The sequence below is a fragment of the Aythya ferina genome (genome assembly GCF_964211825.1).
Source record: "Aythya ferina genome assembly, chromosome: W".
NCBI lineage: Eukaryota > Metazoa > Chordata > Aves > Anseriformes > Anatidae > Aythya > Aythya ferina.
Genome location: NC_140313.1, coordinates 1,400,623 through 1,427,884, shown reverse-complemented (window position 1 = coordinate 1,427,884; position 27,262 = coordinate 1,400,623). Strand labels below are relative to the sequence as shown.

Below are 27,262 nucleotides of genomic sequence, written 5' to 3'. Positions count from 1 at the left end.
CAACACAAATAACCGCGAGGGCCCTTCCGAGGGACTCGGACTCAAAAACGAGTGCTCCGAGGTGATTATTTCCCACTTGGCTTAATAAACAAGCCAGAAAAAAAGGCTTTTTGATATTTCCAAACGTGATTTTAATAGAAAAAAAATATAAATACACTTGCGTTTGTTTCACCGGGACATCCCAAGTGCAGCACACAAATTGTTTTATTTATGCTCTTGGCCCTGACAAAATCATCTTATTCTGAAGAACAGGAGAGAGATACGTTTATGCTAAACCCATAGGTGAGATAACCAAGCGTGAGCAAAAATAACTCTTCAACTACCTATCACAGCTGACCCTAGACCTGAATTTATTTCCTCTAGGTAAGCAAATAGGCATTTAATGGAGTTAGAAGCTTGTTTGCTCTGTATTACGTGTGTAGTTAAAAGAGATAAAGAGAGATTTTTCTTCCTGGCCATGAGTTTAGAGCTAGCAGTGACTGAAGTTACTGCATAAAGATCTTGTCATTGGCAGCAGTGGATTGGGATGGGTCAGACCCAGGCTTCAGTTCCACCTGGAATTGACAGTATTGACTGAGAATCATCTACGTTGGTCAAAAATCATTTTAGTTATATTTATTTCTTTACATCTCTTTACATCTTTTACATCTTTACATCTAGAATCAAGGATCATTTTAAGAGAAAAAGAAAATTCAAGCTGATAGTCTCAGGCAAACACATGTTTATCTCACGTCCTGCACCAGAGGAAATGTTCAAGAGCAGCTCGTGTTTCTCTCTAGATTGCCTTTTGGAATAACACACCCCCAAGAGAAAACTGCCTGCGGGCAAGCTTCAATGAACTCCTGATTTTTAACTTTTTTTTTTTTTTCCTTCTTAATTTGAATTTCTTTTTCCATTTAATCTTTCAGTAGGCTAATTTGAGACCACTCTCCTCCTTTCCCAAATGCTCCACTCCGTTTAAAAACCTGGGCACATCCTCTGGTAGGGGCTTATATTTCAGTGCCCCCTCAAAAAAAAAAAAAAAACTAGAGGTGATTTGAGTTTGAAATGAGCTCACGGAACTGTTTTCTATCAGTCACCCATTCAAACAAAAGCAAAACTAAATGTGCACGAGAATTAGGCATCACCTCCCTCAAACTGCCTTTATACTTTAATTGGACATTGCAGATAAATCCTTTTAAAAAGCTGGAAAACGACGTTTTCAGCAGCCTGGAGCAGCTCGTGTTTTGTTCCAAGGAGCTGAACAAAATGGGACGGGTTGGGGCGTCTGCTGCCGATCCCGAACCTCTCTTCAGAGCCTCCCTGCTCTCCTGTGCCTCTCCAGGCATTGAGCAGAAGGACTTACCCTCCAGATCTTTTTTTAAAATAATAATGAGTTTTGTTCCTTGTATTTAGCCCTCTTGATTTTTAAGCAGCTACAGCACCTGCATCTGCATTGGTTCTAGGTGTTCTGCAAGGGCACGAAAATCCCAGTGCTAGAAACGCCTGTTTTTCTCAAAATAAGAGGTACTCAGGCTTCCTATATGAATTCCTATATGAATTACATGTCAGCACAAGAGCTACAGACTAACCAGCAAAACGAATAGAAAATCACATCAGTTATTCAGTAGGGAATATCTGCAGCTCCTTACACACGTGAGCTTCTTCTTCAAAATGTTCTTGTGGTTAAAAACCTAGTCTCTCCCATTGGAAAAGGACTTTAAAAAGAGATTAGACGGAGAGTTTTTAAGTGGCCCTGACTAGAAAAATAATAACTCTGTTTTCAGAGAGATGTGCTGCACTTCTGCGCTTTATTTTTTTTTATTTTTTTCCAAAGGTGAAATAAGATTGTCATAATGCAGATTGCAAACCGCCCGAATTCAGAGCACTGCAACGACAGAATGAAAATTAGGTTTTTCTGTGAAATCAACATACTCATTTTTACAAGGTCAGTGTGGTAACAAAACAGAAGTCGGAATGGAAAACAGAACGAGAAAGTCAAATGTAACCATTTCCTTTCAGTTTTGCCTATTTATTTATTTCTTCCTCCAAACATATGTGTTCACATGGAACATTTCAACTTTACAAACAACATTTCTTTACCCTTTTTCTGGACCAGCCATATTTATATATGGGCAGGCAGATTAAATGACCCAGGAAGGGTTTTTTTTGATATCTGACTTTGATAACCCCGTGAGTGATGGCTCCGTCAATTCAGCAGGCAGAGGGTTATCCTTCCACGATGTCAGTCTCTTCAACCCCTCACTTTCCATCAAATGATCAATAACTCATTAGCCGGCACCTATTTAACTCCAGCGCAGCAAGGAATTGATGTCACCCATAAGGAAGCACGTAAGCACGTTCGGTAATGGTTGCAGACCTACAAACAAACAAACAAATAAATGTAAAGACATTGAATTTTAATTTTATATAAAAATTTCTGCTGTTTTGCTGCTGTACCACCTACTTAACAAAGACCAGGCTTTTCTTCAGTGCATTGTAATGCATAAAACACCTCTCTGTGACACCTGAAAGTCTCAAAAGCTGGTGCTAAGATGTCTTCTTACCGGTGACACTTACTTGTTTATCCCATCCAAATCTTTTTATCCCCTTTTTACACCTTTTTTGGGGCATTTCTCATTGATGCACTTAGATTTCTCTTCTCTTTTTGTAACTGCAGAAGTGAACTTGATTTACTTAGAGGACATAGTCTGCTTTTTTCTCTCTTTTTTCTTTTCCTTTTCCTTTTCCTTTTCCTTTTTCTTTTCCTTTTCCTTTTCCTTTTTCTTCTTCTTTTCTTTTTCCTTTTCCTTTTCCTTTTCCTTTTCTTTTCCTCTTCTTTTTCATTTTCCCTCTTTTTCTTTTTCTTTTCCTTTTTCCTCTTTTTCTTTTTCTTTTCCTGGCTATCTCATGGTACTCCATCTGCAAGAAGTCACATTTTCAGGCTACTGCATTACTGTAGTTCAGGATATTGAGCACCACTACCACTGCCTTTAAAGAAATCACTCTAACAACTTCTGTGCTGCTGCACAGATCTACTCTTTAGCTCCAGTGCCGCAAGATGCCTGTCGCTTCTTTCTGAAGAGCTGAGCACACAAGCAGACCTAGTTTCTGAAAAACGGAGCCAGCAATTCCCCAGGCACTCCCAGGCACTGCTCTAGATGGTACGGGATATTTGAGAATTAAATGGACCATTTCAGAATGCCTCCCAGAAGATTTGCTCACATTTCTGATGGCAGTCGCAGCAAACCATCCCCATTCCAGCAGATATCTTAACAATTCAGCTTTGATGCACAGCAGCACCTTTGGTTCAAAGGGTTTGCAGGTTGTTTTACAGGAAAGTATCTAATGAATCTCAGCATGGCCACGCAGAGCTGGTATAGCCACCTCAGGTACTGCCAGGAGATGTTCTCTCTCTCAATGTGTATCATTTCCATCAGCAAATAAAATCTAAAAAATCAAAAATCAAAAAATGTAAAGGCCCAAGCCAACTTTTTCATTCAAGAGCAATCAGGAAGCAAAACTCTGCCTCAATTGCTTCGATCAAAGTCATGAGAATTACGTATTCTTCTCCAGAACTTGAAACTTTCTCTTTGGAGGCTTTCTGCAAGCTCATCCTGTTTAACCCTATGCGTTTCCTGAGCCAAACACCAGCCAAGGTCCTCTTCCTGGGGAGAAACACTTGGCACGGAGCTATTTTTTTTTGCCAGAAGTGCTCCTCCTGACACTCAGCAGCAGTAGTGCCCTTGAATCATCTCGAAGCTGCCTGAGTGCTTGAGAGATGAGGTTTGTGGCTAATTAGATTTTGCTGCCTAAACTGTGAACTTTCTCATCACTTTCCCCTACCAGCTTGGCAAAGTTTGCAAAGATCCTCGTTTCCTTCTCCCTCGGGAGGTGGCAATGCAGAGAGTGCCTTGCTCAGCATTAATCTATGATGGCTTTTCTTCTGACCAAGGGTACAGCCCGTGTTGTGCTACTGAAACTGTACGCTGTTGTAAAAACCCCTGATTAAAGCCTTAATGATCAATTTAATTCGACTTGTAGCTGTCTGTCTTTGGAAGTTGCGATTTTGCTGCTCTGAAAGTATTTCCTTTCAGTGAGCACTATTTCTCTGCAGGTGTGGCAAACCCACAGAAGCACACTTAGCATGAAAAATAGGAATATAACTCTCTGCAACAAACACATGATGTTTTCAAAACCAGATGTTGCATGGCTGGTAAAATGCATGAAGCTTTCTGAAAGGTGAATATAATAATGCCGTATTGTTTGACATTGGTTTTGGGGAGAGAAATAGCTTGCTAAGCCATCCCCATATCTTTTCTGCCCATCAGCTGACCTATCTGATTGTGACAAGAACTCTTTTTTTTCCCATTAATCAACAGGACAGCTTGCTTAATAATTTCCTGGCTCTCGGTCCTGTAATTTAGGTCATTTAAGGGTTTTTTTTTTCCTATCCTAAGCCTAACGGGCGCATTCGGGATCCTGATGAAGAGCGGAGCTCCTGACGAATGGCAGCTCTCTTGTGAACTTTAAAGAGTGAGTTTGCAACAGTGATGAACAACGAGGTGCAGCTCTATTTAAATCAAACGGAGGCAGACAGTTTCCGAAAGAAACTGAGCTTCCAGCAAGTGCTGGAAAATTTGCCAAGGACCGAGCACCAAGTAGAGTGGTAAGATAGAGATAACTACTTCAAAATTACACGGTATGTGTCGAAATGCATTTTTGAGGCTTTTCTTTTGACATTTGCTACATTCATACCCGCTCATTTCTTCTGTGAAGCTCGTAACCCAGAACTTCCAGCACACAACCTGCTGAAAAGGAGCATCCTCCGGTGAAACGTGTGTTAGTACAGGTACAGGTGATGCCAGCAAAACTGCAGCCTGAAATATAGAGAAATGCAGAAGAAAGGCTGAATTTTCCACCTCTCAAGGCTTTAGGAGGCTACGATCCTTAAACACAGCACCCATCCCAACAAAGGCAGCTGGCTGTCAAGAAAACCTGCTTGCATTTGAGTGCCAACAGACACAACTTTTTTCACAACACGTTCCCTAGGCTGGCTGGGAGCAAGCTGGCTCTACTTCTTCCTTCCTCTTTTGTTTGTGGGTTTTCTATTAAAGAAAAAAATAATGACATTCAGGTATTTCTTTATGTTCAAATGAATGAGAACATTCCGTTGAAGTCGCACTTACTAATTTCCTAATTCAAGCTCTAAGTGAATTTTACCATAAATCTCACTGGAGCCCCTTCTTACAAGGTTTGCCATCCCAAGAACCCAGATGATTAATAACCGCAATCAGTATCGGTACTATTGTTATTCCAGTTTTCACACACACACACAAAAAATGAGGGTCAGAGAGGTGAAATTACTTAGCCAATAGCACTTGGCAAAGCAGGGATAGGAGCAGAAATCAAACCCGGATCTCCCGAGAGCAGTGCTTCATCTGGGAAGGGAGCCAACCCCATACCCACTAGTACAGGAGCCCAGAAGAGTCTATATTTCGATTACAAGGTCGCTAAGGAAAAGTCATCTCTTCTGCACTTTCCCAGTCAGCATTTGCAGGAGTTAACCATGAATTTCATGTGCTAAACTCATAATTTCACATCTTTGACAGTTTGGCTATCTTGTTAATTGGCAATTCAATGTAAATGCCTTAAATTATTGACACAATTATAACAATAATCTGGTAATCATGCTGGGTAAGTCCTAGTTAGTTTAGGAAATCAGTAAATTTTTAGTAGGAAAAGATACCTCTGCATAAGAACCGCATTCACTGGGCTGTAATTCAAAGTTTAATGACTTGCCTTCGCGTTTACCTGGCTTTGGATCAAGTGGTACCGATGCAAATTGCTCCTGTAAAGACCTCGCGTCCTTGCATTTCCTCCTGGGTTCACGCAGATCCTATTTCTACCACTGTCCCAGGACGACCTGGAATTATATACGAGTTTAGTCTCAGTTCTAGGATTTATCCTTTGCATTGATTTTGATTTTACGATTGAAATTGAGTAGTAATCTGTTTAAATAATATTAAAGCTTCTCTGCTAAATCTTTTAGACTTAAACTAGGCATAACCATCAAGAATAATATTTGGAGGAATATAAGGGAATGGATAAAAGCCCTTAATGTGTTCTGCTGCAAAATACGATGGGGAACGGAGGGTTTTCATACAATATTAAACACCCTGCAAGAACAGCATCCCCTGGTAACCCTCCTCGCTGTCCTGGTTGTTTGCTGTGCGTGTGTGCAGTGGGACACGAAAGGAAGCAGGAGCTTTACTGCAGAGAACAGTTTGTTCACCTATTATCTCCCCGGATTTTCGGCTGCAAAGCCGTCAGGGCCAGGAACGATCAAAATCTTTTGAATAACTTCCAAAGGCTTGGGCCCCCGGAGTGGAAACCCAAGCTTGCGGCAGGCAGCCGAGCTCCTGCACGATATGCAGGGAAAGATGGAAGCCCCTGAGCTGTAAAGCAGCTCCAGCCTGCTCTGGGAGGCATCTCCTGGATCTCATCTCTAAAGCCAGAACCATAGAAAGGGAAAAAATTAAATTCCCGAGCCTGCCAGAAAGCATGAAGTAAAATACGCTGGGCTTCCAGCCCTGATTTGGCTGAGGTGAGTCCATGCCGTTCTTCAGGGACTGCCCTCCAGCAAACATAAACATGAAGGATGAAGCCAGAAGGCAAGGATGCTTTTTTTTGTGGTGTTTTAACCACGAGGCAATGAGTTATAATCCTTTTGTTACCTCACGCTGGAGCGGACTCCTGCTCTGTGGTGCCTCGCTTCAGCGCAAGAGCAGGGCCTCGAGGCCTACTCCCACCCCCATAGCAACGGGTATGTTCCTGTAGCCTGATGCTCTGAATTCTTCCTATATCTATAAAAAAAGGTGAATTGGGATCTGAATATCTTTCTTCCCCATCTCCTGTGACGGTTTTCGAAGCCTCTATAAAGTGTTTTCACGTGGGGGGTCACGACTGGGCATAATGCGAGGAGCCTAACGCGCTGCAGGCCTCTGGGCACTCAGGATGAAGCCCGTTTATTTTCCAGTTCATCAGATTCAGCCCAATTTTCATTTTGTGCAGAGAGCTTCACCACCAGGCCATCCTTTCACCTGAGAAGAACGGAGAAATTTTCTTTCCAAAAGAAAAGATCCTCTCCATTCATGGCTGTGGTTAGCACCTGAACCAGCTGGGTTTCTATTTACAAAGTCAAAGTTTTGTTTTTTTTTACTAAGCTGGTTTCAAATCAAATCAACCGCAGGCGAATCAAAATTTAATTTTAAACAGAAAATGCATCCGGGATGGAAATAGAATATCAATCTCTAAACCTCCGTACTATGTCAATAATCCTTCTGTTTGCTAAGCTTGTGTTGGTTGTAAGAAATGTGATTTTTACCACATTATTTTTTATTACTTCCTTCCCAGTTCACCTCTTGCAATAACTTTTTTCCCCATATAAATCCTCACTAATTTGAGCCTAAAAAGAGGTCGGTTCTACCAAAATGAGGTTTTAAAGGACACATTCTGCTGTTTTCCTGCAAAAATTAGGTGCCATCCCTTGTAGGAACCTCACAGGTAACTAAGTTGTTGCCATCAAGCACAAACCGAGGCGACAATTTCCTCCTAAGCACTCTCATTCAGCAGTTGTAACTTTCTAAAAATCATCTTTTAGGCCAAAATTCCTCACGTCTTGAAACCTTCAGTCAATAATTTAGAATACCTGAGCAGGACAGCACTCCCAACCAGGTTACGCTCACCAGCATCTTCATGGGGCCATTTTGTGATTATGCTGGTAATGCCCTGGCAAAAATCCCAGTCAGGCACGCTATTTCACATCTTTCTTTCTTTCTTTATCATTTTATTTATTTCTAAGGGCTGTGCAGTGCAACCACACGGCCTGAACCTGAGCAGACACTGCAGTCTGTTGACAGCGGGGCTGCATTACAGTGCAGAGTGCACGCAGCTGTGTGTAAGATCCTCACCTCGTGGCAGCGTTATGTCACTCAGGATGCTTTCTGCAAGAGAATCTGGAGTGAGGGAGAAAAAAAAAAATGATGTAAAAGGAAAAGAAAATAAATCTGTAGCACTCAGCTCTGTGAAAATGTGAATAAAGACTGACTTCATGGCTCTAGAAAAAATAAAATAAAATAATAATAAATAGCCACTGGGTCACTGTGGCTACGGATTAAGCCAGCTGCACAAAAGGGCTTTAAATACCTGCTGTGTGAGCTGCTGAATTTAACAGAGTTCATAGGTAAAGGTGTCCAGTAAGAAGGGTTAATGAGAAAATCTGGCCTGGGTGAGCCATTGCAGGGAAATTCACAGTTTCCTACTCCACCTCCCAGCACCTTGTCGGATGGCACAAGCAGGCCACTTGGCTCTGGTGCGGGACATATTCTGTGCCAACTCCAACAAAGCCACAAAGACAGAAGAGTTCAGGGTTTTTTTTTTCAAGTTTTTGTTCTCTTTTTAAATTCCTGGGCCATCTACAAGCACCTTGTTCATGCCTTCAAGCTGCCACAGGTTTTTCATTAGCAGTCTCGTGATCAAGACCAACCTACTCAGTGGAAAGGAGAGGAGAAAATAAACATTTAGTTAGGAGGCAAGGGCAGTACATATTTTATATAGTGCAAACCACAGTTCTTTGGTTAATCCACGTTTCGGTATTTTGAAAGACAAGTTATCCATGACTTGACTAGCCATGATTTAGCCTTTTAAGTTAATTGTCTTCACATCACCTACCGTAATCCCTGTAAAGTGGCAGAGCCCCAGACATCTCCGATTTGCTCTATCATGGGGGAGGGAAGGGGACACAACCATTTCGTGCTAGTCCATCCCTTCCCGGATCATAAAGGACACAGTGCCACTCAAAGCAGCTACTCCACGCTACTTCATTTCCACTTCCTCGTCACACAGAGCCCAGCACCACATCCATTTATTGTCCCTCTAAACGCTACACCGAAGACAATATCACCTCTTCATTTCCATGCAGCCCCTCCTTCCGGAGATACATCATCCTCCACTTCCACTGTTTAGACACCATTTAATCAAGCTCCCACGCGGATATTTATCTTCTGGTGCACTTGGCTCGTAAATAACCAGCTCATCCATTCATCATTTTTGGTGCCGTCCTGTGGATTTGCTGTAATGGGTTTGCCCAAGAAGCGCAGCCTGACAATCGCACGCATCACTCAAGCACCCAGCTGCATTTTTCGGTGTCCACACAGCTCTGGAAGGTGCGGAACTACTGCGGGTGGCATTTGGAAGGAAAACATGTCATCTCTATCGACATGCTTCGGCGGAGAGTTTCTTCCACATCATAAATTCAGAAGATGCAATCAGAAGATCATTCATCACCCCTATTAACTTTGTTCCTGGCGATGGGCTGTTATTGCTCTTAAATGCCTCTTATTGAGCAGTAACGAAGGGCACAACTGAAAAATGGCTTTAGAGTACAATGCATGCTCAGATGATCCAAACTATAAATTCCTCGTGACAGCACCATCGTTTCCCCGTGTACTCAACGTGATGGAGAATTAATCCACGGTCCCAGTCAAGCTTCGAGACTCGACCAACATAGAAGTTGTTAATAACAAGAAGCAGTTAATTAATTTCCTAAGCGACGGTGGAGTTACTCTAACTTTTTGGTAGGCTCTGGAAATATTGATAGGTGAAGGTGATGGGCAAGGCAAAGAATTTCTGGTGATGCAGGAGGTGAGGCCTTTTTTTGAATAACCACCACCACGATAATCCACACAGTGGAGGGGTAGCCTCAGGGTTGCTATCCGTGTCTCAGAAATAACAAGAAACCCCATCTCCTATAACTTCTTCCAATAGTTTGGGATGGAAATGCTCGTGGACTTCTGAAACACAGCCTGAGCAGGCCAAAGGACAAAGCAAGGACAAAAGCGAGTCACAGGGATGAGCACAGTAAGAAGCAAGAAGTCGCTTTTTCCCTTTCCATCACAGCATGCTCGCCCCTCGAATACAAGATTTTTGGCAAGATGCTTATTAAACAGGGCTCTAAATTATTGCAAAAATTATCTTTCTTGCTCATCCCTGCCTGGAGATTTGCAATTTGTCATTTCTTTGAGGTTTCCAGCCTTGAGACACCAACAGGACCATTTCTGTTACCTAAAAGGAGAAGAATCATCATAATTTCAAGGGGAGGTTCTTGTTAGGCGTCAGATACTACAGCACTTTGTTTCCTATTCTGAACGCCCTTGTTATATCCCTTCTTTTCTTTTTTATAAGTGATTCTTGATTCAGAAATGAATCAGAGAGGCGGTAGATCACTTTTTTGGGCAAGATGAGACGGTGATGAAGCTACGTGGTGAATAATAGCAGACGCATAACCCAAGTAGATACAGAAGTCATTTTTTTTCCCGTTTCAACACTGTGTGGCATCGTTTTTCTTCAGAGCCCTTACGGTTTTCAGAAGAGAAAGGAACATTAAAAGAAACCTCTCACATTAAAATCCATGTTTTTTGGCAAAAAGCTCCCCTGGCACCAGCACCAGCACCTCCCAGCAAAGCAAGACCTTGAGCATCACAGGACACGGGGGACACCAGACAGGAAAGCTCAATCCACAGTCACTAAACGGTGCTGGGATCCTTCTAAAGGAGAGTTTCAGACTGCTATCAGAGGGAAAAAATTTGCTTTCTGAGTTTATCCCACTTCCAGAAGCAGGCTGAAAGGCAGGGCTGAGGATGCTGATTGCATTAGGGATTCCGGACGGTGCCGGCAGGTCTCTCTGGGTAAACCTCTTCTGGAAAGAATGAGCCAGGCTCTTCACACATTGTTCCTCCTCATCCATATGCCGACGAGCAAGCTGTGAAGTATTGCTGTTAAGTTTTCGGCTGATTTTGTATTTTAGCATTTTTTACCTCCCTTTAAGGCCTTTGTATGCGATCGTTTCCAAAGATGTCATTCCTAAGACAAAAATAAGTTTTAAAGTAAAGGTGATCATGCCTCAAAAGTGGCGTGATTTTGCCCGATGCATTTTAATGCTGGAATAACCACCTGGTTTGACATTCTTGCTCCAAATGAATTTTCAGGACCCTGAAATCACGCAAAATTGGGGAAAAAAAAGCACAGCAAGTGTGATCGAACGAAGACGTGGCCGATATTACGGCGACGTGCTGCCAACCCAGACCCTAGGAAATACTTCAGAGAGGTTTGACAGATAGTCAGATATTTCTCCATCCCATTTCACAAGCACCACGCATACTTACAGAGCCCTAAAATCATTCCCAAAAGGCTCAGCCTCTGTAAAAGTTTGTAGCAGCAGCGAAAATGGGGATAAATTAAAGACCCCAGCTGGCATTTAAGATGCTCCTTCTCCTCCTTTGCCTCCACGTCCACGTCTCTGCCAGGGAGAGGAAGAGCAGCCCCTTTATTTATTTATTTTGATAGGCAGCATTTTCCCCTAATCAAGGCTTACATTTGAAGCGGGCGGCTTTCTGAAGCATGAAATGGGTACATAAATACAATTCCATGACCTGTAACATCCAATTTCAGCATCTTTCATCGCGCAGCGGCTATCGAGCAGGAAACTAAAGGTTCTCATTCCTTGGGAAGTTAAACGGAAATATTCAAAAGTATTAATCATGCAAAGTGAATTCCGGAGCCTTACATTTATTTCTGATGTTGTGGTTTATTTGAATAAATCCCAAATGCGATGTGTGTGTTTTTTTTTCAAAGCCTGGGCGTGTGTAGCAAATTGCTTTTTCACCCCTTTTCTCCCGGGCAGATGTTAAGGGATCAAAGACACTGAGGGGAGAGGAACTTAAAATCTTGTTGTTTGAGAAAGGAAGGGAGGGATCCAGGCTAAAATTCAACGTGGTGCTCTAGACCCACACCACATCACACAGCGAGCTCTCTCCACAGATCTCATCTCTTGGTCTTGCAGAAAAAAAAACAAGCAAGGGGCTGGGACCTGTCCTCCCAGGGCTATTTGCAGGGGAAAGAAGTCAGGGAGAGATGGAGCTGCCTGCAATAGCAAAATTATGTCGAAATGACAGGAAAAACATCTTTGGTAATTCAAATTTGACGAATGAACTGAACCTCAGGACTCCGAACAGCAAACGAGGGAGCCCAGAAGTGCTCCTTCCTCGATCAGCTCCACTTGTCCAGACTGGATGGCAAAAACAATTCCTCTGAAGATCCTACCCCTTATCCTGCAGCGCTAATAAAACCATCTCGGCAAAGCAAACAGCACAGTCACCGGGCTCTTTGAAATTCAAGTCACAGCCTAGTCAAGGAGCTGTTGATGGAGAAAAATGTTAGTGCAGGCTAACAGGCTACGAGGAGCCACTCCAGCCCTCGATATTATCCACAAGCCGTCTGATAAAAGCTTCCACCCCAAGAAGGTGGAAGACGGGGTAGCCCGGGATGGACATTTGGTGATGCCAGCAGCTTGTGGAAAAGAGCCAGGCGGCTTTAATTTCAACAGAGATTTTGGAAAAATAGTCAGGAAGGAACAAACACCACCTGGTAGCACCCGGAGTGAAGAGGCGATTCAGATTTCCCTCTCAGATTTGGGCTGAATTCCCTCTGTAATGTTCCAGGAGCTCCTAGGTGATGTTCTGTGGCTCCTTCGGTGACAGCCTGTGAAAGCCAACGCTCTCCCACAACAGCTCTGACCTTTTTTGTGCTCGCTGATTTGATTAGGTGACTGGTCAAGTCCTGCTCTTTGCCAGCCTTGAAGGCCTCTTCGAGAGAGAAAAGGGGAGAGGCAGGAAGGCACAGCACGGACAGGGGTTGATTTCAGACCCAGCTCTTGGCAACTAACTCGCAACTGGTCAATCTTCCTCTAAACCTGCTCTTCCAGCCAAGACTTTTTCCCCTTTTCCAAGGAGTGGCAACAGTAATTGCTGCTTTATTGCACTTTAATCAGGGCAGGGTTCGCCTTCCCTGAATGCATCCAAACGCCTTTAAGATTTCTCATATATTCCATGTGTACGTGGGCATAATTTGGGTCCAGTCTTGCCATTTACTTGGATGGAAAGCACCCTGCACTAAATTCTGCAGACAGCCTGCCATGCGAAATCTCTCCCTGCCGATAAAATATCATTAATACAGTCACCGGTGATGTATCGCTAGGAAAGGTCACACGAGTTACAAGGCGTTTGTTAGAAGAATCCGGGGTGAGACTGTACAGAGAAAGTGTTAAAATAATCATGCAGTAGCCATACGGAGAAAGCTGTTAGCAAAATTAAAGGGTTATCTCAAGGGGCAGTTCCCACTGAAGCTGGTTCGCTCAGGAAGGATCTACCTGCAAGGTGTGGGTGTCTTGGAGTGAGGGAGAGCAGAGCTGCTCTAAAAGCAGCCAGTTCCCCCAGGCTCCTGCCTGGGAATCAGGGAAATTTCCATCGAAACTGCTCTATTTTCAGCAAAACGCTTCAATTTCAATGAATCAGCGTTCGCTGATGAAGTCGGGTCAAGGAAGTCGAGTTCACATCCCGTCTTCACAGTCCCGTTTAAGAGGATTATTTTCAAAGGTCAGATCCACCTCCTTCGTAGGTCTTCTAGATTAGCAAATAATTGAGAGTTGGAGCAACATGTGCACGGAGCCAGGCTAAAAGCTGACAGCTGAGCATGCCTTTTAGCTCTCGAATCTCAGCTCGTGGACGGGTTGCTTGAAGAAATCAGATGGAAGGAAAATCCCTGCAATATGATGTGACGTGGCACCTAATGCTTACCTGCTATATGTCCATCAAGCATTAAATTCATCTGCAAAAACTTAATACCAACAAGGATTTTACCTGTGGGTGTGCAAGGAATACAGACCTTGGGCTTACCATAGGAGCATTAACGGGGCTTAGGCTCCTGAATTTAGCACGCCACCAGCAGACAAGTTCCAAAATACAGAAGAATCTGAAGCTATAGCTTTTATTGGGTGGACTTAGACTCTAAGCAGATGGATAAAAGCTTTTCACAAGACTTATTCTTGCAGCAAACCTTCAGCATTAGTTACCCAACGAGCTCGTGTCCTGCCTCTCTCCTCAACACAAGCAGATTCCAGTTAAAACTAAAGATATTTTTTTTCTCTAGGTAGCTAATTGACTGTGAATGCCAATTCAGTACAATAAAGCTGGTGACATTGTTTAAAGGAATGTCATTTTTTTTTTAATTATTAAGAATACTCACCCATTTTTTTCTTCGGATCGGGTGAAGTGGGCTGCTGAGGAAGCGATCGGGCTGCTTCATGGTTGAGACAGCTCCCTTTCCTCCAAATTTTCTGCAAAACAGATAGAGCGTGAGATGATGAGTAAGCAACTGTTGAGGACTTCAAGAGATTGCCTAGGAAAATGGCAAATTATCCAGCATTAGAAGCGTTAAGAGCAGAACTAAACCACTACATGTTAGATGGGGGACAACAGCTGATGGTGTCAAACAATGAGAATATAGTGATGGGAGTTAGTTATAATAACTGTAATGTGATCATTTGGCTGGCTGAAAGTGGAAAATCGGCGTTCAACCATCATTTATGTTGCTGTCACAAAGCATTACGGTGTGCACGTGGCACTGAGACCTGCCCTTGCTCGGGGAATTCAGTTCCAGCAGCACAGTTTGACCACTCATCTTCGTTCTTCACATTTAAATTTATTATAGATGCCCACCAAAACCAAAATTGTGAATCACTGACGTTTTTGCCAAGTTTCTCTTCTATTTCAGTGCTGTTGTTTAAAGAAAAGCACAAAATTTCTTGTTCTTCTCCTGCTTTCCTAAAGCTGTCTTTATGTGGCACTGAGCCAAACGCTTTAATAAATTAAATATAGAATAATAATAGATTAATAAACATTATTAATAAATTAATGAAAAAATTAATAACTCAGTTTTTACTGACAGCAAATCTGCTGTTTCTTTTCCAGATTCTCTGTCCCAGAAAAGCTACACTGCATTTTTCAAAGCCCTCTTATCCACTTGTCTTCCTATGTTCATTTATTTTCCAATATTTGCTCAGCAGCATCGCATACTATTACGGTTTAATGGACCTGTCCCCATAATAATGGAGCACGTCATTTTTTGTCCTTTTTCTCGATGTAGATAACCTGTCTGATGCTCCTTGCTCACACAGTCCTCCTCTTGCCTTGATTAAATATTAGGTTGAACAAAATCTACTACTGTTATCCTCCTGATACACCTTTCTATCAAATCATCCCCAGGGGTTTGGGTATGTTTGTCCTCAAAAAGTCCCTCTCTTTTCCACTGGATGTGCATTTGTAACATTTATTTATTTATTTATTTATTTTTGGTCCCATTTAGCTTCCAGATCTTATAATTGAGCAGAAAGCACAATGAAAGCATCGCGCATTTTATGTGGCCTCTTGCCTAAGCTGCACACTTGAGCTGGTTTAGTTCGGTAAATTCATTTTAGTCCATTTAGATACTCATCAGGTTGTGCTCTTTTTATTTCCTCATCAAACTGGATGGATTTTTTTTTTCTTAGTTCAGCGGATTTGGAACGTGGTTAGATCAACAAAGCAATCGCCAACCTTTGTCACTTTCTACAACTCATTTATCACCATCAAACCAAATGAATATTCCAGTCGTCCCGAAATGACACGTATTAGAGATAATGCCCTTCATAAAATGAGGCATGTAACTAAAGCGTTATCGCTGAGTGTACAAGAACTTTGTTTTTCTTCCCAAGACAAACAAGAGCTGCTCCTCCAGGGGTTTGCTAATAAGATTCTGCAGCAGAAGGAGTTGGTTAGGCACAAAGAGGGAGCTCAGCTCTCAGTTCCTCTCTGTGTTGCTAAAGGGACTTTGTAATGAAATATTCACTTGAGTAGCAACAGTATAAAAAGCTCTGAGATTAATATTTAGGGACGGAAGGGTAGGTTAGGATAAAACAATACCAATAAAAGTTAATCATCTCCAAACCTCTTCGTGAAGCAGAAATTTCAGAGGACATTTGTTTGTACCAAAGTCCAAGGTAGAGTGGATAAGCTTTTAGATCTGGGTGCAGACGAGACTCGATTTGGAGTAAATCAATTCAGTTTTTTAAAACTCACCCACTGCTGCATGTATGTCCCATTAAAATGTCACAGGCAGACTTTTTCCTCTTGAAATCTCTGATAAATTCTGTTCGGTGCCATGTTCCTTCCTGCCACTGATGGGTTCCTCCTGCAATAAAAGTTGGAAAGCTGCTTCGGAGGGGGAAATGGTGAAAGCCTTTCTGATTAAAAAGGAGCTGAATTAATCCATTAACAAGTTGAATTAAACCTGTATCACCCATTTGGCTCCAATAACCATCTTCATCTGGTGCTTTTGGTGTTCACGTGTAAATGAAATGATGAGGATTGTTTTAATCTCATTTTTTATTTCCAAATGTCTACATAAAATAAAATAAAAAGACACCTGCCCCTTGGTAACTGGTGCTTTATGTACTTATAAATGCAATTATTGGTAATTAGTACTTTATGTTCTTAGGTCCTGAAAGCTTTAGGTGCTAAAAAATGACTCAAAATCAGGTGATTTACCCAGGTAAAAAAACAAAATACTAATTCTACGTATTCAAAAAGCTGCAGTCTGTTTTTGTTAGTTTCTTTCTCTTCTAAATTAAACTTCTCTAACTGTCATGGCTCACCAGGGAAAGCCTTAAATATCCGTGTGGATGCTTATTAGTTTTTATTATATTGTCTAGGTACTATGCAAAGGAGGAAGGGATTTCAAGATCTGCAGAGCAAGATGCAGACCAAAATGAAAGAAAAAAAAACATGAAGAGTTACAGGGTCTTTTATAGGTGAAAAAAATGAGAACAAAGCCCAAAGCATCTCTTCTCCCTTGGCTAACATTTAGCTGTAATTTAGTGTAAAGCTGGAACAAGTCCTCCTGATTATTCTGAAATCATGACAGAAATACAGAATCTGGCCCAGGTAAAAAACAAACAAGAAAACAAACTCATGAGAAAATAGAAGCAAATAAAGGATTTTCAGGTTAATACCAACTGAAGAACTGAAGCTGGTACAAGAAAAGGGGGAAAAAAAAAATATATATATATATATATATATATAAATTAAATATTGAAAAGACTTTAAACAAGGCTATTTTTGTACTTGTTGAAAGCCAGACGTCTGATTTGGTTCCCTTCCAGTCATGATATTTAAAAAAAAATTGTTCTGCATTTTGCTACAGTCCCCTGACCACCGAGGTACCAACCTCCTGCGAGTGCGCCGCTGAATCTTTGTTCAGGACGTAAAAAAGCCTCTGTAATCTCCGGGGTTTTTCTGTGATCCCAGCCTCCTTTTGAATATATACAATATGTCCTCTGCCAATATAAACTGTGACCTTCTGGGGTGGCACACGGAGGAGGATTGAATGAATTTAGGTCAAGAAACCAGCGGTAGCCTTGCACTGGGGAATTCTTTTAGCTGGCGCTGTTGGGGATGGGAAGCAGAGGTTGCTTGGCATGCCAGTCAGGTCTGGAGACACCGAATTGGCTTGGACAAGGGAAGAATGAAATATGGATCCATGAAACATGGATCTCTGCTCACTTTGCTGCTGCAAAAGCAGGGCTGACACAGAAGCAGAAGGGTTGGTGTTTGGTTGAGTTGAAAATCCAGGCTTCCTCTTAGCGCCCTGAATTTGCATCTCGGCCAGGTATGATGACAGCTACTACTGGCTAAAATAAATGAAGGTACACAGGAACACAAGGTAAAGCTAAGGCAAATCAACTAAGGATTGATTCCTTAATGCAGTTAATCCGCCGTCCATAAATGAAGCTGCTTTTATGCAAGAACCGACCGTCATTATTCAGTGAAATTTAATTTCCCTTTAACCTCCTTTAAATTATGTCATAGAATTAATGGCATCTGATCTTTCAGAAGCACAGGCTCCTAAATGTGATTTATTAGACTAAAAAGCATGTTCAGACCGCCGTCAGCATCCCTCTTGCTCACACGTGGGCCAGGTCCTGTCACTTTATCCCTGTTGGCCTCCAAGAAGAGCTTTTTGGGCGGTGCTGTGGGCTCGAAGACACCTGTGGATCCCTTCCACACGTGTAATATTGAGACATATCACATCATATAGCATCTGTGCAGAGTGTATATGTGTGTATGGTTTGTGTGTGTTCGAATAGTACACTACACTAGCTGCTTTAATGAAAAGCAGCCCCTTCCCCTACATACCCGCAATTTATGTGCAGAGATTCCTCAAGTTTAGCTGCTTTGCTTCAGGTTATATTTCCAAATCTTCCAGTGGTCCAGCTGTCCTGAAAACGCAGTTCTTAAATGTTGATGGTTTACAGGCAATTAGCTGTGTATGAAAAAAAAAAAAAAAAAAGGAATCTGTTGAGCTTGAAATTGCATTCTCATTTAAACAAAATCCCTGGCTTTCGGTTTGCATCCACACGCCTTTTTTTTTTTTTCTAAGGCACAAAAAAAAAAGATAAAATGTCATTGATAAAAGGTAAATGATGATGGATAAATAATGATAGATAAATCACAAATCAACCAATTCAGCTCCACAACAAATTCCATCCCTACAGGATATCCAGAAAGGGTGATTTGGCCAGGAATGCCTGCTGAACTTAGACACACGATGCTCTACCTCCCTATGCATATCCCAGGCATATTCAAGACAGGTTTCTGATGGCTATATATTATTGATGTCCATTAGCTGATTACAAAATGCTAGCATGGCATCTGTGGTTTTTCTCTGCTGCTGCTGAGCACAAACACAATAGGAAATGTATGCCTGGAACCCTGACAGGCTATTTTTGTTTCATCTTGCAGCCTTCGTTCAGTGGCAGATAATAGCTGGTTCATCTGCCTCCAGCTATTTGCTAAATGAGGATGTTGAAAATGTTTCAACAACGTTCCCATTCCGTTCTGGATGTACATTAAGAAAAATGTCACCGCAGACAGGAGCTTGTCACCTTACATACTGATGTCTGAGGTTGTTCCGTGCTGCTGTGTCATACAAGATCAGAGAATTATTTAGGTTGGAAAAGACCCATAAGATCATCAGATGGATTTGGTGTTCTACTGCCATGTGACAAAATGGCATGGACATAATATCCGTATTTTCTGCAAGAACATATTTTCACTTAATAGCCTCAAGTGCCCCCAAACTTCTCTAATTTAGCACAAATAGGCCAACCAAAGTGAAGAACCACAAAAAAATCAGTGAATCAGCAAGAATCGAGTGTCACCAATAAGAAATCTCAGTATTATTTACGATGTCCTTGGATTACTGACCTTATCCATATTTATGGCTGTGGACAGCAGGGAAATAATTGTCAGAGAAATAGCTGTGAGTGAACAGTTCAGGATTTCCAAGCTGGCTGGAGGAGGCCTTTCCAATTTAATAGGTATTTCTTCATCACACTCACTTAAACGCAGACCAATGTCTGGTTTTGGTGAGCAAAGGAATAGAGAAATGTCGTTTTTTTCCACCAAAACTTCTGGAGCCACCCTTTAGGGTTCCCAGTGGGAAATAACAGGTTCTTTTTGGTATCTGCCGTTCAGGAGTGATAGGGAGAAGCTCACAGCAATTTTTTTCTTTCCATGAATCTTCCTTAGGGTTATTTTTTCAAGGGGCCACGATTATTCCAGTGAAGACCTAAGATGAGAAGAGGAGAGAGAGCTTTAATCAATATCCAAGGTGACCTTCGGGCAACTTGGCCAAGAAAATTCCACAGTAAGAAGATTTTTTTTTTCTGCTGAATCGGTTGAAAATGTGAGCGCTGCCCCAGAATTAAAGTCTGGGACGGTAAAGCAGATAGCATGCATCATTAAGAAGCACAATATTCCCAGAAATGACATGTGCTAAAGGCAATCAGAGCCAGAAAGTTGAACGAGCCATTTCACTAAGTTCTCCCCTTTATAAATCCAAATTTGAAACCGTGGTTCTGAAACAATGAACACTTTTTACGTTTTAATTATTTATCAAAGGAACCGTGTAGGGCAGTTTTAAAAAACAATTATTTAAGCTGAGATTTTCAAAATAATACAGATAAAAATTCTGATGGGATTCTGTGTGTTTTAGGATCCTAACTTTTAGGTTTCTTTGAAAATCTTCGTCTACAAATATTGTGGCTGGAATGAAGTTAAAATCAAACGTACATTGTTTTGCCAGCAGCAGCAAAGTCTGAACTCCTAATGATGTCAGTCTTGTTCAGCTGTAAGGATGCGCCTTAATTCCCACATTTCAGTCATAGCAACCGAAGAATGAATCCAGGAGCCTTGGGGAAAATCTGGATTTTGCCCCTGAAAAAAAAATAAAAATAAAAATGAATTATATATATATACATTTATATATAGTTTTGAGCACATAAACCACTTTTCCTCATGCAGAAATCCACTGACAAGCTCCAGTGCCTGGTCAAGACCTACCAAGTATTATCAGTTAAGAACTAAAATTGATCAGGATTTTTAAAAAACGTGCCCTGGAGCATTACAGTTTAAATCTGATGCCCAAATATTTTATCAAACAGAAGTGTGGCACTCCAGCTCTTTGATGTACAGCGTAATCTGATTTGCTATTCATGAAAATGTTTCTTCTTGTTGAGAATCTTAAATTAAATTATATATTATTATGCAGTATTTTATATAAAATTTTCTGTTGGAAGGACCTCTGAAGATCACCTAGTGTCAGATCACACACTCCAAGCAGGGGCAACTCTAAAGTTAGATGGGGTTGCTTAAGGAAAATCATTCTGAGTATGTCCAAGGATGGAAATTGAAAAGAAAAAGGAAAGAAAATAAATTTTTATTTATAAAACCAGACATGGTTGCAACTTTCCACATGAATAAAGGAAGAAAGGACAGTGGAAATGACTGGTAAACCCTCACATAGTAGGAAAATTATTAAATAAAACACCAATCTTGGGCATGGGCCATGTCCAGTGCTTCAGCAAATGGCAGAAAAATGTGTGCTGTGATTTGCAGGCTGCTCCTTTCTGCCCCCACACCAAGGAATTGGTTGCACCTGCAGCGAGGAGATAAATCAGCCAGGAGCTGTAGTGCATCCTGACTTACCTGCTGGCTCTGGGCATGACTGCTCTCTGCTACATTCCAGGAAAACTCCCTTCCCTCCTCATTTTTCCCATTTCACAGGTTAAGGAAGGAAAAATACCAAGAGCTTTGATGGTTCAGGTGATGGAGAGGGAAAATGTTCTTTGTAAGGGGCCTGAATAAAGGCAGGGTGCTTCAGTAATCGAGATGCAGGATGAAGATGGCTTGAATGAGGATCCAGAAGGTGTTCTGCAGAAATAACTGGCAGGATTTGGGCATGTCCTGGGTGTGAGGAGCTGCAGATCACAAAGAAGATGTTCCTGGCCTGAGCGACGAGCAATCCTGGGCTGCAAACAAGACTGAAAAAGGATAATGGTATTAATAATGCGAATAGTTATGGCCCCAGCTTTGGGGTTTAGTCCAGGTGGCACTTTGCTGGGATGTTTCCAACCTTCTCTAGCCTTATATTTATCACCTTTCCTTCCTCTTTGTCTTTGCACGCACACACTGGTCAGTTGAAGCTCTGAATGGGTGGTTTCTTTTTATTTTGGAGCAGTTGAACAAAGAAAAATGATTTCAGCAGTTGTCATATCTTCATTAATTACTTCTGCAAATAATATTTCCATAACATTTCAGATAATAGAGCAGTTGTGGGGTTTTTCTCTGCATCATTTGTCTTCATTTTATAGGTGCCTGACAAGTCGAGCGGTTTTCAGTTGATTTTAAATGACTTTTAATATCTGACTAAAGATGGCAAATGATTTTTATTAGGATGTGAGCCCACGTAAGGGAAAAAAATAAAATGGTAGCCTCATAAGATACAATTAATCCATTCTGAATATCCTGGATATATTTATTTTTGACATGTAATGTGGGGAATGTGCAGTGCCAGAGGAAGACTTCTCTGAAAGTAAATAAATTTGCTTTCTAACTTGACATAATTCCTGTTCTTAGATATAATAACGTATGCAAATTGACAAATAGAGCTGGTTTAATTAAACGAAATTTAAAATGAAATGACAAAACCCTTGATGAAACACAAAAAAGAAATACGTTGCTAGCTGAGGGAAGAAAGCCTGGTTATTACAGAAGTGAACTACGTGATTTTATAATTAAAACAGTCCCACGAAGGACTGAAAAGGGTAAATTACAGAAATCTGATCCAAATCAGAACACCTGCATTTAAAAGGTGGGAAATACCTTTCAGATCAGCTGAAGACTAGATAGCTCCAAAACCCTTTGCTTTACTTGGAACATGAGAAAAGTTCCAGCATTTCTCTAAGATCCCATTTTCTCCTCTTTTACCTTCACTTCTTTTCTCCTGACATTTTGACAATTTTCTTTTTACTCCCCAAATATTCGCCTGCTCAGATAGTAAATTAAATGTACTTTATAGCCCTTAATGTTTAGGTTTTTATATATGATATATATTATGCAGAGATAGTATTTGTAGGGGGTTATATGCACACATAAATAATGAAAGCAGCTGTGATTTGTAAAAGACTTTATCTATACACAAATCCCAGTAAAATTCCAGCTGCAGTGGCTTGGGTGCATTTTATTTGAACTAAATTTCTTCACCCATCTCCAAACCACAATCTTAGCGTTGAAAAAAAATAGAAAATTTACAACATATTTACTCTGTTTCCTTTCTAACCCATCATTTATACTGATTTCAGGGTTTTCCTGGGCTTGGGCTAGGGAGATATGTTACCTCTTCCCTTATCATGAGCTTCCAGGCAGCGGCAGTGTGTCTGCAAAGTTTTCAGCACTCTATCTACTTACAGAAAATTTGTTGGTGAAGTTTTCAGGCCTGTGTTTTCTAAACAGGTAGGCTAGGAACTGATGTGGTTCTTGCAAGCCTTCAAATCTGTAAATAAGGTGTTGAATAGAAGATATTTATTTAAGAGGACTTCATACACACACACGCACTCCAGGATACAGCTAGATCCATTTCCACTGTAATTAAAATACACAGAGAGGAACCTTTCTAGAGATGTTGGAAGAAAAGCGTGTATTTTCTGAATATCGAGCTAGGAACAAAATTAACCTGACATTTGTATTTGACAAGTAAGTTAATGCTGCACTAATCCCCTTCGGGATGCTGCAATTTTCACCTGTCAGAGATGTTTTAGCCCAAAGGGGGTAGCAGTCCCATCCCTTTCTGTTCTACTTCAGCTGGAGAAGAGAAAAAGAAAAAAAAAAAAAGGAATAAATGAATAAAAGAAGAAAAAAGAAAAAAGGAAAAAAGAATAAAGGGAAAAAAAAAAAAGAAGCCACATGTAACAGGCTGTCTGTCATTATGTTCTTACCATCCCTCATTTAGGATACCCATTTCTTGGGGAAAAAGGGCCGTGGAAGGCTTTGCACATCCCTGTGGATACCTTGGAAGGAGAAATATCTGAGAAGGTGAAAATCTGCAGGAGCTGCATCCTGCCAAGCAGCAGGCTGAGAAGTTTCCCTCTCCCAAACTAAGCAGGTGGGGGGCTGGGGTATTTTATTTTATTTTTTTTAAACACAGATATAAATAAGTTTCACTTGAGACTTAATTGTTAATTAGTCCACTTTAAAACCAGATATGTTAAATTCATTACGGCGCTAACCCAGTTTGAGATGCATTAGTATTCATCTTCCCTGCTTAATCACTCCAGTATTCATTTAAAATTCTCTCAGTAATCTAGTCTGCAAATTTTCAAGTTGATGGAAATGTCAAAAGCAAAAGGGAGAAATGTCTAATTAGCTGAGTACCTTGCTTGTTGCAATTCCTTGGCAAATAATAAGGGGACTTATGTAATGCTCGCTGCAAGAGGGTGCAGTAGTTGATAGGAGCCTTTGAATGAAACAAAGAATAGCTCGTGATGACTGATTGTCTGGGCCACAGTGAGTGCATTACTCCTGTCTGTGGTATCGAAACATAAAATCTGAGTGGTTCTAAGATTCAAAAAAGAAAAAAAATGAAAAAAGAGGAAAAAAAAAACAGTTTTCCTATTTCAGATTCCTAAAAAAAATAAAGCGTGCATTGACTAAAGGGAAATAGTTTTTATTTATTTTTTTAAATGAAAGTGGTTTTTTTTTGTTGTTTATATTAGGGTTGTATACAAATTGATGGTGGCAATACCCAAGTCAGGCTGTGTAACTGTTATTTTCGCATCTTGTGGCTAGCTTTAAATGAAGGTGTAAATTAAATCCGTCTTTGAGTGCCTAAGATCTTCAGGCAGGAAATGCTGGATTTGTTTGGGGAGGCACAAATTATTTATAAGTACTAATCAGCGCTAGCCACTAATGAATTCTGCTTTTTTTTCCCTCTCTCTCGTTGCCAGATGTTAGTCAAAGTCTGAAGTTCCTTTATTTTCCTTTAATGAAATTACTAAGCAAACATTTTGGAGAAGGAAAATTCACGACCTCATTAAGCAGGAGCCACGGCCCTTCGCCGTTTCCATTTCTGTTCTGTCTGGAATTCGGCTGCCTGCCGTTAAAATGCCAAAATTCATCACGAATTAAATCACCAAAGACTGCAAGATGCTGCAGTTATTTCCTTCTCTTCACCTAAGAAGTGTTGAGATGGCTTAGACACCAATGTAAAGGATTTTTAATAGTGATGCACCAGGGTAATGTCAAATATCTACCAGCAGTGACATAACACGAGCAAGGGTAGGAAAAAATGTGTCATTTCACATCCCGACAAGCACAAAAAAGTTTGAAGAGCTGATTTCCCACTGCAATCAGCTAGGTTCCTGTCCTAGGGAAAGGCTAAAGACTGAGTAAAAGATGTTGGAGTAGAAAATGATGAACAGAAAGAAAGTTAAAAAAAAGAGAACGGATGAGAAAAGGGTGAAGGGTAATGAGAAGTGAAGCAGGAAACATGGATCAGCCAAGAGATAGCAGTGATTTTAGTTAGTGACCTTGAGATAGTTCACCTGGGACCTGTTTTTCAGAGACTGGAGGGAATCTTTTGACTTTCAGAGATGCTCAGGAAGCCAGATTGCAGCCCAGAATTACCAGGCACTTTTGTAAAGAGCTTCTTTACTAGCCCGGAAAGTGCATCTGTGGGTGGAAAATGTCCTTCCATGCCCCATTTCCATTGCATCTCGATGGATCCCTGGAGCTGCCTCCTGCTTTTCCAGTCCTTTTGTATCTCCTGGTTCTCCTTGTGTTATGATCTCACTTTAGTACCTGAACTTGCGATGAAATTCATGAGGAAAATTCCCTGATGGCTTGGTCATCTCCTGCTGTAGTCTTAGGGCCTTAGTTTGAAACCTATTAAGGATCCTGTGTACACCAAAGGTGAAAAGGTTTTGTATTGGAACAAAATTCCTTAGGAAATGTTCCAAAAAAAAGCAAAAGAAGAACCAAGAAAGCATGATAACAGCTTACAGTAAGAGAGGAAACAGTAAGTAGTCATTTTCTATTATAAGAAATAGACTTTTCAATTAATTTCTTCTTTAGAAAAAGCTGAATCATTCACGATATTTAAATAAATGTGTCCTGTTTAGCCACTGAAAGACCATCTCTGACATCCCAAGTGTATTTATTGTTTATTCCTACGGTAATAGCTTGACAGAAGATCTGCATCGCTGTTATTGCTTCTTACAGGAGGACTAAGCCCAAGAAAAACAGGCTGTTGGGTCTGACCTGCTGATTAATGAGTGATAACAAAGCATTATTACAATCTGCGTGCATCTGAATGTCAGCTGGGAGGAAGAAAGGAAGAATCAGCTGGGAAAAATAACTAAGATGCAATGAAGAGTACACACATCTTTTTAAAAATGACATAAAATTGAAATTGAAAGCAAAATATGGCTAAAGCTAGAGGTCTAAAAAAGGGAACGATGTGAGATGAAACAATATTTTTTAGGCTTTTTCTCGAAAGAACAGGAAATTGTGGTGTTAGCCCAGTGGTTTGATTTTTACCTTAAACGCTCGCTTTATATCCTTTTGTGCCCTGAAAGACTCTGCTTCTCATACAAAAAGGTAGGGCAGCGTGCCAGAAAGTCAGGTTCAATCTCTTTGGAGAAGTCGTCAGCCGCAGCTCATGGGCTCCAGCCTCTCTTCTGCCTTGGTGTTACGTGGCAGCAGTTACAGAAAAAGCTTTAGGGCAGGATAAATGTGAAACGCTTCCATTTGGGGCCGTAAATATTTTTCAGAAGTGAAAAATAGACACAATAGTAGGAAAGAATAGGACAGAATGCTTCCTAAATCCTTCAGGTCTATAGAAGAAAATCCTCACCTGCTATCCCAAATCATTTCCATCAACTTCAGGGTGACTCCCTCAGTGTATGGCCACTTTCTTTCTCAGAAAGTCTGAGGAGGACATATAAATCCACTTAATACTGGAAAACAAGACAGCAAGAGAAATGCTAACAACTTATTTAAACATTGAATGAATGAAACAAGCCACTAAAGTAAAATAATGCTGCTCAGGCTACTGGTGTGTTGAGCTCAGCAGTGTTTGTGTTGTCTCGTGCTTTCCTTGTGATTTCCTGACTGCCTCTCTCCATCTGCTGGCTCCTATATTTAGGCTGCAAACATTTGTTTGGGTGTTCAGAGGGCTCGGACCTTTTGGTCCCGATCCATGACCGATGCTCCGAGATGCTGCTGCCACGTTAATTGTAGGTATGGTACAGAATATCGCAGCGTAAACAAATTTAACCCAGCTGAACTATCGCTGGAGAATTAAAATAGCCATCTGTCGTAACAGCGCAAAGCTAAAATCTTTCCAAAACAGAAAAAAAAATGTCATTGTACTTGTATTTCAGCAGTATTTTAACTGTTGCTGGTATTAGAAGCTAATCAGTGCTGAGCACACAACATCAAAACGGCCCTGTTATTGAGCAGAAAGGCCATTCCCTTATTTCTCCTGCCCAGTAGCCTGAGCTAACGACCAAATATTTCTGCGAGTCACTAAACGTTGCCCCCAAAATTACCCCGGTGACCCTCCCAAGCTCGGAATGGCCCTGCTTCCAAATAATGTTACACTTCAGTGATTCAGTAACCTCGTAATTTGTTCTCTGTGTGCAGAAGGGAGTTCCTTGGTGTTTATGTGAATGAAAGAAATAATTGTGTTCTGGTTGTTGTTTCTAACCCTGTGATTTTTAATTTTTTTGGTCCTGTTTTTCCAGTGTAGGAGGCACTTACTCCACTCTTTCCTTTACGTGATGCGTTGGATGCAGCGTGCTGAGACTAGAGACGTTTCAGAACATGTTGGTGTCGAGTGCCCAGGGATAGCTTTGTTGTGCCAGGTGCTAAATAAACACAATTTGGTTGTTCCTTTTCCACGGGCTGCTGGAGGCTGCTATGTGGAGCACTTTCCTTCAAAAATCAGCTCG

The 27,262-nt window shown here is 41.1% G+C and overlaps 2 long non-coding RNA genes across 3 annotated transcripts; one reads left to right on the top strand and one right to left on the bottom strand.

Moving 5' to 3' along the window:
* Positions 1–4,765: 4,765 nt before the first annotated feature.
* Positions 4,766–20,183, bottom strand: LOC311426529. Its single transcript, XR_014686799.1, has 8 exons — positions 20,046–20,183; positions 19,179–19,542; positions 18,108–18,234; positions 15,993–16,104; positions 14,122–14,212; positions 7,953–7,997; positions 5,794–5,905; positions 4,766–4,859 (listed from the first exon to the last, which is right to left on the bottom strand). It is a non-coding gene; the product is annotated as an uncharacterized lncRNA (long non-coding RNA).
* Positions 20,184–20,968: 785 nt separating this feature from the next.
* On the top strand, positions 20,969–27,012 carry LOC311426528. 2 transcript variants are annotated; one of them, XR_014686797.1, is made up of 3 exons: positions 20,969–21,311; positions 23,263–23,415; positions 26,455–27,012. It is a non-coding gene; the product is annotated as an uncharacterized lncRNA (long non-coding RNA). The 2 variants fall into 2 exon arrangements; XR_014686798.1 differs by lacking the exon at positions 26,455–27,012 and adding an exon at positions 25,530–25,934.
* Positions 27,013–27,262: the final 250 nt, after the last annotated feature.